General features: G+C 38.2%; 1 protein-coding gene across 2 annotated transcripts in view; it reads right to left on the reverse strand.

Annotated features, from left to right (window-relative positions):
- LOC120768909 overlaps positions 1–8454 on the reverse strand; it is a 28931-nt gene extending 20477 nt beyond the window's left edge. For both annotated transcript variants that reach the window (XM_040095674.1, XM_040095676.1), the window contains exon 1: positions 8133–8454. The gene's annotated coding sequence lies outside the window, so the exon portion shown is untranslated. The remainder of the gene's footprint in view (positions 1–8132) is intronic.
- Between the last annotated feature and the right edge of the window lie 265 nt (positions 8455–8719).

The following is an 8719-nucleotide window of genomic DNA, read 5'->3' on the forward strand; positions in this document are numbered from 1 at the left end:
TTATTTTATCGCCTTCAAAGTAACATCCATTTGAAGCGATGCACATGTGCCAACGCTTCTTCCAATCGTCAAAACATTTTTATAGGCACTTTCAAGGATGGCCTTCAGCTCTCGCCTCGAATTTGTTTTGATGCCTTCAATTGAGTCCAAGCATGTTCCCCGAAGTGGATATTTCAGTGTGGAAAATAAGAAAAAGGTACAGGGGCCATATCAGTTGAATACGGTGCTTGCTCAATGATATTTGTTGAGTGTTTGGCCAAAAATTCATTCACAATGATAGCTTTGTGCGATGGTGCGTTATCATGATAAAGAATCTACGAATTGTTGGACCACAAACTCTAACGTTTACGACGGAAAGCGTCTCGTAAGCGCCTCATAACACCAAGATAATACTCTTTGTTGACGGTTTGAGCAGTTGGAACGTATTCATAGTGGACGACACTACGAATATCGAAGAAAGCAATGAGCATTACCTTCACTTTTGATCGGCTTTGGTGTGGTTTTCGGTTTTTGGCGCGCCTTTGGCCAGCTACATAACTTCGGATGATTGGTGGGATCCAGGTGGCATGTCTTCGACGGTCTCCCGACTTCCTTGAAGATTGCTCTGTATCACTCGTAAGTGCGCGTTTTTGATAGAGCAGATTCACCAATTTGCCGACGGGATAGTACGATAAAGCTTTTTAGGGGCCGTGGTACAAATTGGACGATGGGCATGGCACCACCCACTTTGTGATAAAATCCCACATCTCAGGACCCGACTAACCAATTTCGACAAAATTTGTGAATATAAGAGAAATCGGACAATAACTGCGCCTAACTCCTATAAAGTACAATTTTAAATTGCACTAACTCTTATACTTACTCGTTATAATTAATATAACGGTATAGAACTTAGCACGAATAATGCCTTTAGTATATGCCACTTTGTGACAAAAAATTGTACAAATCCAACAAAACCTGTTTACGCTGCTAGGTACCGAACGCCAGTACTTATAGTTAACTTTTGATTGAAAATATAGGTCAATGTGTGATATATCGGGTGATTTTTTAAGAGCTTGATAACTTTTTTTTAAAAAAAAACGCATAAAATTTGCAAAATCTCATCGGTTCTTTATTTGAAACGTTAGATTGGTTCATGACATTTACTTTTTGAAGATAATTTCATTTAAATGTTGACCGCGGCTGCGTCTTAGGTGGTCCATTCGGAAAGTCCAATTTTGGGCAACTTTTTCAAGCATTTCGGCCGAAAAAGTGAACGCAAAAAAAAAGTGAACAGCCATGGAATTCAAACGTAATAGTGTGATTGCTTTATATTTAGCTGGAATATCACAGCCAGCAATTGTTCGTGAGCTCAAACACCTTAATGTGAATACAGTTTTTGTTTATCGCATCATCACTCGTTACAATGATACTGGTAGCATCGCAAAACGCCATGGAGGTGGTCATCAAAAGACTGCAACGTCACGTGAGATGGTTCGGAAAGTGAAGAAGCGACTTCCACGACGAAGTGCCAATCAAATGCCTAAGTTCAGTTCTTCCATTTTTGGCAACAAAAAAGTTTGTTAGCATCGAACGATAGCGATCGCCATTCACCGTAACGTTGCGTCCAACAGCATCTTTGAAAAAATACGGTCCAATGATTCCACCAGCGTACAAACCACACCAAACAGTGCATTTTTCGGGATGCATGGGCAGTTCTTGAACGGCTTCTGGTTGCTCTTCACCCCAAATGCGGCAATTTTGTTATTTACGTAGCCATTCAACCAGAAATGAGCCTCATCGCTGAACAAAATTTGTCGATAAAAAAGCGGATTTTCTGCCAACTTTTCTAGGGCCCATTCACTGAAAATTCGACGTTGTGGCAGATCGTTCGGCTTCAGTTCTTGCACGAGCTGTATTTTATACGGTTTTACACCAAGATCTTTGCGTAAAATCTTCCATGTGGTCAAATAACACAAACCCAATTGCTGCGAACGGCGACGAATCGACATTTCACGGTCTTCAGCCACACTCTCAGAAACAGACGCAATATTCTCTTCTGTACGCACTGTACGCATTCGTGTGGTTGGTTTAATGTCCAATAAAGTAAACTGAGTGCGAAACTTGGTCACAATCGCATTAATTGTTTGCTCACTTGGTCGATTATGTAGACCATAAATCGGACGTAAAGCGCGAAACATATTTCGAACCGAACACTGATTTTGGTAATAAAATTCAATGATTTGCAAGCGTTGCTCGTTAGTAAGTCTATTCATGATGAAATGTCAAAGCATACTGAGCATCTTTCTCTTTGACACCATGTCTGAAATCCCACGTGATCTTTCAAATACTAATGCATGAAAATCCTAACCTCAAAAAAATCACCCGATATATAACTGGAATTAAGGGATCACCCTTCGGTTATAATGGTATGTTAGTGTGTCAAAATTACTTGATTCGTACCAATACTTCCATTAGCCCCCATATACTTAATATAAGGAATTTCGAACTTCCGGGTGACTTTGTACTGCATATATCGCCCAATATGTGAATTATCCCAATGAAAATAAGAAAGTGTATTTTATTCATAACAGTACATATTTGTGCCTAAAATAAATAAATTTGAGCGAAAACTTGACCTATCCCCTAAATAATTAATATCAGGATTTTCGAACATCCGGCTGACTTTACTCTATGTGATTGGTTTTACACCTTAACGTATTTCCCTGGCATTGATTCATGCAAGTTGCAAGAGTATAATATGTTTGGTTGCACCCGAACTTAGCCTCTCCTTACTTCTTTCACTTATGTTTATATATTCTTGAAAACTTTGATCTTGATAAATATTTTTAGGGCTTCTTTTTACTTTTGCTTTACTAAAAATAACCAACAGGTGGCAACATTTTAATATTTTTTTGTTTAAAATGAGTCGAACATTACATCCAGCAACCTAGAAAAATATTTAAAACGTTAGTGACTCCACTGTGGTAGCGTTTTATGCACTGCGAGCTTGGCAAAATTTTGTTATGTAACGTAATTTCGTTACAGTTTCATATCTTCTTCAGAACCACGGAGAGATTTTCGAGCTCTCAGACCTCTTAAATAGGGATAACAACAAGATATTTGCGCTAAATATGATATAGTTATTTTTTAAATATTTAATTCACAATGAATTAAAGAGTTTTGCACTTTTAAGACAGTTAAGTCAATTTACCGTTAGTTTCTCCTTCACCCTAACCACAGCTTCGCTGGCAATTCAATAAGTGTCTATTCACACATTTTTCTGCCATTCAGCGACTGTAACTGTGTGTGCATAATCAATGTATTCGTATCACAGCGTAACCATCTTCACTTGTTGTAATTGTTGCTGTTGTTGTGCTTGAATTTAAGATATTGGTCATTTCGTAGCCGTAGGCTCATTTCATGCATTTTTCATGCGCCATTTTGCAGTCAAGCGCTCAATGAGCACTTGAGAAATCACCGACAATGTTGCAATGGCGACAACATTTACAACAATAACAACGACGATGACTGCCGCATAACTTTGTTGCAATCCCAAGTAGTTGGCATGGCAAAGTTGTCAAGTAATTGTCAATGTGATTGCTACTGTCAGCATTTCTATGCAGTATGCCTATATGCTTCTTTCAGGTAGGTGTGTTTGTGTGCATACCGGTGAATGTGTGTTTGTATACTTGTATATTAGTGACACTATGAATCTGTGGCATATTATGATTTAATAAGCCTAGATTCTTGCCCCCACGCATAGGTCTACACAATTTGTCACATGCTGTCAAACTTTTCGCACGCAAAAGTTGAGGCTTTTTGAAAAAATACCAGAAAGCTATGGTTTGTCATATGTAAAAAGAGAGAAATATGTGTTGCAAACTATTTACTGAAAACCGGCGGAAGATAGTGACCAGAGCGCACCACACAGCAGCTCTCAGAGTTGCATCAGCCTACCGAACAGTGTCGGACGATGCAAAAATAGTTATAAGCGGTAATACCACAATTAATCATCTGGCATGCGAAAGGAAAAAGCTGTGAGAGCTAAAGAAAACATTCGAAATTAACAAGAGCGCAATAGGACAAATAAAGAAAGACACAATAGCAACATGACAATGAAGATGAGGAATAATAGTCGCGGCAGATGGACGGCCAGACAATTAAAAGACCTAAACTTAAGGACAAGCCGTACATTTGGAGAAGTCGATTTTTACACAACCCAGCTATTGGCCGGTCACGGATACTTCCAAAAGTACATCCTTTGAATGGGAAAAGTAGAAGAGCCGTTGTGGCTACACAAAAGACTACGCTGAACACACATTCTTTGAATGTATGCGATGGCAACGAGAACGCACGCCCGTAGAAGACCTGGTTGGCCCAATAAGTACGGACAATTTAATCAGCGTCATGTTGGGGAATAAAACAACTGGTTGATTATCCAGACATTTGCAGCCTGGACTTTAGTGACCTGTAAATGATAGATTCCGTTAAAATAACAAAGGACTGATACTTCGGAAGCCATTTTCCACTCTTTTCTTCGCAAAGAAAACAACGTTCACTCACTAGGGGATTATGAATAGAATCGGTATAAGCCCCAACTCCTAATATAATAGTATCCTCGTCTCCAGGTACTTTTCCTTATATTCAAAATACTCTTTGTTTGAGTCTACATACATATATCCCATATAGGTTCTTTGAATAATGTAGGTGGTTTTTATACATAGAATAACTCGATCATGATGCAGAGTATATATTATATAGAAACTAAGTTAGTGTATAAGCAACAAAATGTCAATCAAAAATAGTGCAGGTCGCCTTCAAGTTCGTGCATCCTGGGTGATGCTAAATGACATGCGGCCTTCCCGGCCTTCCCGGCCTTTCAGCTCCTGGACGACTTTAGCTTTGGAACTGGATTCTGAATAAGATTAACTCTATAGGATTTCGATAGACTCTGCGATGGTGGTTGCGGCATTCGGTATCATGGGGTAACACTCATTAGAAAAGGCTGACGGGCTAATGTCGCAACCGCCTCCGTCCCGTTAAAACCCGGACAGGTTTCAGAGTACGTTCTCCCCCTTCGTTGTTAAGTTGGCGGTAGGTGTAAGTTGAGACGACTAATTCTTTGCGCTGGTCAGCTCTGAACGTATCAGCTCATAAGGGCGTGAGTCAATCCTTGCCTTTGCTTCATTACTGAGACAACCTTGGAATCATCGAAGGTGACTACCTTCCAGGGGGACGGACAGCGGCTCATGGACAAAAAGAAAAACGCAAACGTTGACAGAAAGGTGACAAAGGCAAAGGGATGTCGAAACTGATGCCCAAATCTGTCCCGGGTGGGCGATGAAAATGCAGGAATAAGACGGAAATTCCATTAGAAAGTTCTACATTTTAACGAGAATTCTACGAGCAATAGGATCGGGGAAGCCGATGGAAATCCACCGGCAAGCGAGATGGGTAGAATCTTCAAATGCGGCGGAATCGCTAGCACTAGCAAAGGATTTATGTATTTGTATAACACAAAAGTAAAACAAGTAAGGAAGGGCTAAGTTTGGGTATCACCGAACATTTTATACTCTCGCATGATAATCGAAATTTCTTTATCCGTCATTTACATATTTATTATTTTGCTGTAAAATTAATTAGATTAGTAGTTCCTGAGATATGGTTTTTGGTCCATAAGTGGGCGGCGCCACGCCCATTTTCAATTTTTAAAAAAAGCCTGGGTGCAGCTTCCTTCTGCCATTTCTTCCGTAAAATTGAGTGTTTCTGACGTTTTTTGTTAGTCGGTTAACGCACTTTTAGTGATTTTCAACATAACCTTTGTATGGGAGGTGGGCGTGGTTATTATCCGATTTCTTCCATTTTTGAACTGTGTATGGAAATGCCTGAAGGAAACGACTCTATAGAGTTTGGTTGACATAGCTATAGCAGTTTCCGAGATATGTACAAAAAACTTAGTAGGGGGCGGGGCCACCCCCACTTTTCCAAAAAATTACGTCCAAATATGCCCCTCCCTAATGCGATCCTTTGTGTTAAATTTCGCTTTAATATCTTTATTTATGGCTTAGTTATGACACTTTATAGGTTTTAGGTTTCCGCCATTTTGTGGGCGTGGCAGTAGGCCAATTTTGCCCATCTTCGAACTTAACCTTTTTATGGAGCCAAGAAATACGTTTACCAAGTTTCATCATGATATGTCAATTTTTACTCAAGTTACAGCTTGCACGGACGGACGGACGGACAGACATCTGTATTTTAACTCTACTCGTCGCCCTGATCACTTTGGTATATATAACCCTATATCTGACTCTTTTAGTTTTAGGACTTACAAACAACCGTTATGTGAACAAAACTATAATACTCTCCTCAGCAACTTTTTTGTAAGAGTATAACAATTTGGAAAATGTTAAAAACTGAAAACATTATACATTTTGAAAATATTAAAATTTTAAATACAAAAAGTTAAAAAAAAATTTTATTTAAATTCAAAACAAATTATAAATTTTTAAAAATATTAATTGTGTAATATAAAAAAAAATTTTAAAAACAATTTTGATAATATTAGAAACTAAAAAGGAAAATAATAAATTTTGATAATAATATGTTAAATGTTGAAAAAACAAATTAAAAAAAAAAAAATTCATATTAAAAAACCTAAGAAAGTTATAAAGTTTGTAAATATCAAATAAACACAATGTTTTAAAAATTTTTTAAAATATTAAAAATAAAAAAAAAATTATAATTTTTTAAAATATTAAATACAAAGAAATATAAATATGAAAATATGAAAATATAGTTATTACTTATTTAAATATTATAATATTGTATAGCACCACATAAATTGCGCTTTCTCATCTAAAAAAAAAGTAATTAGTAAAGTTGCATTTAACGATTTTTATTTTTATTATCTTTGCAGTCGTTACATTCAGCGCTGTTTGTCTACAATATTTCTCTCACACTACGCCACATGACACACAACTAACCACCTCCAGCCAACCAACACTAAACTCTGCATCCAAATTTTTTTACTAAATTGCGTTGGCTCTCCTTCGTCTATGCGCTTTGGCACCATATTCGCGCTATTATTATATCTAAGCGCTGTAGATAAGTAAGTGCAAGTGAAGAAAACGCAAAATTTGAAAGTAACATGCGAGAAAAAAATGTTCAACTGGCAAGTATACGCTCAAGAATTTTTGGGTTATTTCGCTTTTTTCTTTTCGCTATCAATTTTCCGACGTCAGTTTTTACTACTTAACATTCCAGCCACATAAAATCCTTTACTCCTTATCAGCTAATCGAACAATTGAACCATTTTATTTCACCACTCTTCTTGCGCGTTTCCTTTACGCTAACCTTTCACAAGCCACTCACACACACACACATACACACACTAATATACGCCCGAACTCATCGCTGGTATCGTCTGCGCTATTAAGTGAGCGCAACCTTCTCCACCAACAAACATTCCGGCAGCTACGGGCTCTACACCGCCCAGCTAAGTATGCACGAGAGATATACAACAACAACAACAACACTTTTACACACTTTAGGTGCTGACCATTAACTCCACCTGGACATTTTCACAAACACGCGCAAGCACTTTGCTGCATGCATATACATATAAATTTGATACTGGCACACATTGGCTGTGGGAATAAAGCAGATATTCAGTTTTGTTACTCATACGCCCCGGTGACCGCTACGAGGCTGGCTGTAAAACACACCCGCGCACTTGACGTTGCGTGCGGCAAGCGTGTTGGTGTCATTGTAGTTGTGTTGTGTTAAAAGCGAACACACATACACATAAGTCTATGTATTTGTGTGTGTGTGTGTGTGTGTGTCGGTTTTGAGTGTATTGGTGTGCCTCGTTAATATCCTTTTCACACACCCAAAAATGTGTTTTTGGTGACTCGTTTTGCTTGCGCGCTTTATTGTTGTTTTTCCTTTACCATTTTTGTTGTTGTTATAGCATTTCTTGTTTTTGCCGCTGCTGGCATTGTTTTTGTTTTGCCTACTTTATTACTTGATTATATAAAAAATTCTGTTTAAACTTTTCAAGACAAGCATTTCTTTAGCGAAAAACCATTTTTGCTTAAAAATTTCGCTCTACAACAACAATAACACTAATAGCAATAAAATATTTTGCTTACTTTTTCATGCTATTGTTAGTTTTTGACCGAAATACGCCTGCAAAGCGCTTCTTTCACAAAATTTTCCACAAAATGTTAATTTCTTCAAGCACCGCACACCGATTTTCTCACCAAAAAACGAATGCGCTTGCACAAAAACAAAAAGAAATTCAATAAAATCTTAGAAAATTTTCTAGTAGTCACCGCACTGTGCAGAAATTACTTAATTTCTCTTGCAATTATATTCTTTCTTTATCAAGTATCTACACTTTTAGCCCAACGCCGTTTGGCCATTATTCTACAGAGTAGTCCGCGTTACAAGCTGCTGCTGCGGTGGCCCGCAACTTGTTTCTCCGCAACGCACGAGACTGTTACTCGGCACGAGTGTCGCAACCTAGCAAGGCAGCGCATACCTTTCGCTAGCAAGCAATAGAAATGTAGACAACAACAAAAATCCGACAGCGCACACAGCGCAGCGCCAGCAAAAGAGAATTGGCGTGTATGGAAAAAAAGGAAAATCGAAAGTAGAAATTCGAAATACGTCGGCTTTGCAACACAATAAAGCGTGGCAGCGAATGCGGCAAAAAACTGGGAGTGTGGGTTTGTCG

This window comes from Bactrocera tryoni, chromosome 2 (assembly GCF_016617805.1).
Source record: "Bactrocera tryoni isolate S06 chromosome 2, CSIRO_BtryS06_freeze2, whole genome shotgun sequence".
NCBI classification, from domain to species: Eukaryota; Metazoa; Arthropoda; class Insecta; order Diptera; family Tephritidae; genus Bactrocera; species Bactrocera tryoni.